The sequence below is a fragment of the Hyposmocoma kahamanoa genome, unplaced genomic scaffold, assembly GCF_003589595.1.
Source record: "Hyposmocoma kahamanoa isolate Upper Pololo Valley unplaced genomic scaffold, ASM358959v1 62, whole genome shotgun sequence".
Lineage (NCBI taxonomy): Eukaryota > Metazoa > Arthropoda > Insecta > Lepidoptera > Cosmopterigidae > Hyposmocoma > Hyposmocoma kahamanoa.
The window spans coordinates 23,765,759-23,770,017 of NW_020653850.1; the positions used below are offsets into that span (position 1 = coordinate 23,765,759).

General features: G+C 32.5%; 1 non-coding gene across 1 annotated transcript; it reads right to left on the reverse strand.

Annotated features, from left to right (window-relative positions):
• Positions 1-1,050: 1,050 nt before the first annotated feature.
• Positions 1,051-1,157, reverse strand: LOC113229864. The gene has a single exon (XR_003310442.1). It is a non-coding gene; the product is annotated as a U6 spliceosomal RNA (small nuclear RNA).
• Between the last annotated feature and the right edge of the window lie 3,102 nt (positions 1,158-4,259).

The window sequence follows — 4,259 nt, forward strand, 5'->3', positions numbered from 1 at the left end:
ATAATACTAATTCAGAAGTCATGTTTCTGATGAATTTTGTTCAATAGAAATTTCAAATCACTTGTGATTTAAAAATTCTAATTAAATTTCACACATTAATTCCGATAATAAAAAAAATACAGTCAAAATTGAGAACCTCCTCCCTTTTTAAAGATGGTTAAAAAATAATATATCTAGGTAATTAAAATTCAAACCCTGTGTGCACACGGCCGTGCACTGAAGTATATAGACTATATGCAAATTAAAACTCTAAATAAATGTCGTGAGGCTTAATTTTCAATGTCAAGTTGGAAGATTTTGTGCAGGTATTGTAGAGCTTCACTCTCCTGACATTCTCTCCATTGTTTAAAACACAATGGCGGCTCCTAAATGGACAACTTCTAACCTCTAGCCCCTCCGATTTGATAGCAGCCGGGTACCGATTAAAACTTTATAATGAAGATGATAATTACTTTGGTTGGACAAGGGACAGTTACATTTTGTGATATTTTGTTCTATGAGCCCAAATATTAACTAACATAGAAAACACAAAGTTAACAACACAAACACAATAGTAGATTGATACAACAAGTGCATAAAACGCGTCATTTTACCCGAGTGCGGCTCGGGTGGATATTTAAGTCGAGGGTAAAATGGGTTTTTATGAACGAGATATACACTCTGCTTTTCACTTCGATTGCGAGGAAAATAAACAGCAATATTACAAATTAACGATTTTTTAATGAAAATTGAATGTAGAATTACAACAATTAGACATATTTAATGTCATAGTTTTTTATTTTATTTTATGCACGAGAGCATAAAATCCTATTTTATGCAGCCTACACTCAGCATAAATACGAACTTTAAGAGCATAAGAAGTGAAAAGTAATTTTTCACACAGTTTTCTTTCTAATTAATTTTGTCAGTTGTCAACCTTTCAAATGGTAACGGTAAGAAAAGCATTTTCTTGGTTAAAAAGCGCCAGTGGAGTCGCTATGCTAATTCCTATTCAATATTTAGAAAATTAACTAGTAAGGATACAGTAATATTACACAATACAATTCTTCAAAAAATGTGGAACGCTTCACGATTTTGCGTGTCATCCTTGCGCAGGGGCCATGCTAATCTTCTCTGTATCGTTCCAATTTTAGTATATGTACTGCCGAAGCAAGTACACTAGACTCTCTTACGAAATTCTATATATACTAACAAAAAGGGAAAACTTCGCTTGCGCGATTTAGGACTGTCTTTAGTCACTATTAAACTAACTATCATTAATTTAAAACCGGTACACCATTTAGTACAAAATACAAATAGACACTATTTCACACTTTTAAATTAATAATATAGTTTTTATTACTATAAAAATCATACAAATTAATGTTCTTATACACGTATTTTTAAAACAGCGCCACCTACCGAGTACCCGTAGTACTATTCACTCTGCTACTGAACTGACTGAACGATGGATGACAAGCATTTGAAGCAGTTCCATTTAATTACTACAGATGGCGTATTCTGTTACACGACACGATGCTTGTACAGCTCCATCTATGAACTCACTTGGAACTACTCCCGTATTTCTGATTTTTAAGGACGGTTTTTGACGTTACGTTTCCTTGTAGTTCTTGTAATTGTAAAGAGAGTACGCGATGAGTCATTATAAGCGTTCAAAGAATAGAGCTCGAATCCGCGATGTAGTGTAACTATATAAATAAAAAATATTTAAATTGTCCTACTTAAATGTATAGATGCAATTTACCCCTTACACCTTTTACGTCTTTTAGACTATGTTTGTTTTCAACTCTACGCCACTTACGATAAAAAATGGGCTTGGACTATAATTTGGTTAAATAAAACATAATCATCATCGATTTCAGTTATTTTTAGGTAAGGTTTTTGTACTCAATTTTGGTGACAATTTTTATCGTTTAATTACTCGAATATATCATTAAGAAATATTAAAGAATATTTCAGGTTACCACACTCGAATATTAAATATAATACTTCATGATGATATTCTATAAATATTTAAATATAAAGAAATTGTCATCAAAATTGAATACAAAAAACTTATAATTAATGAAAATTTAGATGAAAAAAAAAAGATCAAGACATTGAGTCGTAAGCTTATAACCGTGATGACCTAATATGACAAACAAGATTTATATTTATAGATATATTTATTCGTTATGCAATACAGTACAATACAATAGCCAAAAATAAGCCAAATTGTTATTTGAGACTCAACTACAGAGAACAACGAAGCCTATAGCCAACAAGCATCATTGTTCATTTTTAATTTCTTGCAAGAAGTACACATAACATAAAAAAGCATAACTTGAAGAGAACCAGAGATAGCACACAATTCTAGAAAGAAAACAAACATAAACTAAACTAAACTAAATCCATTCTGTATATTATGCAATTTACGTCATAAAAATACTGTAATTATTATTAAATTAATATTATTAATTGTGTGTGTGTATCTGTCATGTTTGTGCAAATGTAAATAAAAAAGCAGAATGGATGCACTTATATTGTCCAAATACAACAGTAAAAAGAAACAATAGATACTTACATAAATTAGAACTTCCCGCAACTACACTCGTATTCCAGAACTCTACTCAATGCTCAAGTCGGGATTTGAGCAGACTTGAGTATGATTTCAAGCACTGGAAATACGAGCCTAATGGCAAGGACTTGAGTATGATTTTCAGTGCTCACTGCAATACTCAAGTCCTGACTTCAGTATTGAGTAGAGTTCTGGAATACGACCCTCAGCCTGTACAGATCCGGCCCAAACTAAATGGCAATTCAAATAATAAATAGCAAATAGCATACCAAATAAGATAAAAAGCAAGAAAAATTATCGACATTTATTGCCCATCTGAAAAAGTACCTTTTCAATAACGCTTTTTATAAATTAGACAAAATATTTAATAAAATTAAGTGCCATTTTCCTAGTCATTAAATAGATTAGGTCGTAAATAATAAATACCTAAATGGTATTTGATTTTATAAGAAAATAGTTATTATTAATAATTTGTAGAGATATTTATATTTGTAATTAATAATTTGAAGAGCTCTCCAGAATTGCGGCGCTCTTGCAAGGTGTCACATGTGTACAGTAGTCACTGTTTTATATTCTATAACATCTTATGTGAAACTATGTGGCAAGATGGTGGCAAGCAATAAAGATATGTATGAATGAATCTTTGAATTCAGTTATGTGATACGTTATGTTAACAGTGAATGACTTAGCCTAATAAGATATTTTATATTCTTGACGTGCTAAATGTTACGGACTAGTGATGTGGCCTATAAAAAAAGAAAGAGGAGGTTCTCAATTCGAGTGTACTTTTTTGTGTGTGTGTAAGCGATGATTCTTTTTCTGTTGGAAATAGGACACCTCTCTCGATATTGGTCTCATTTAAATTTGCGGAAAATATTGCACCTCTAAGGGTGGTAAACTACAGGTGAATCCAGTATCGCGCATTTTCCAGTAACCGATTGACTTTTTAGTTTAGATTGTATATACGGACAACGGCACTTCAGACTACACATTTTTGTTCGAAAATCGCCTCCATTGCAACGGAACAAGATACGTCAATGTGTAGCTTAATGTGCTGGCGTAACTTGAAGTCGGTTCTTTTTTTTAATAAAATTTGTGAATCTTTTGGCTTAGAGTACTTTCAAAATGGCCACAGTAAAGATATAACGATTTCCCTACAAACAATGTCATAAAAATTAAAGTATGGAAGAAAGATTACTTACTATCTATGATCTGGCAGTATGGAAGACTCCTTAGCTTGTCCCGAAGGACGAAAAATTTCACTAAGTACTACAGAACTTAGAGCATCTTTGAAGTGATTGGCGGGAACAATATTTTTAAGCCTCCAATTAGAATGAGACAGAAAGGAAATAATTCACCGTTACATTTGTACTTATACCTACAAGAAGAGAGCCCGTTTTCGTGATTCACAGCACGTTTAAGACGAGCGATAATAATGAGGTAATTTGTCAGTTTTATGAGTCCATTGCGTTACAGGGAATATTACTCCACACATAACTCATTAGGTATTAAACGATACAGGGAACAAATAAGAGAGAAAATGTTTACACATGAAAACGTCATTTTCTAAGCTACTGCTCGTTCACTGCGCTGACCTCCCTGAGAAGAACGAGCAAGAAACTCTAGGGATTGCTCTTTTCAAATAAACTTAAATGCTATGGAATACACTTTGAATCAAATTTGTCTGGATTCTGGAGCCATG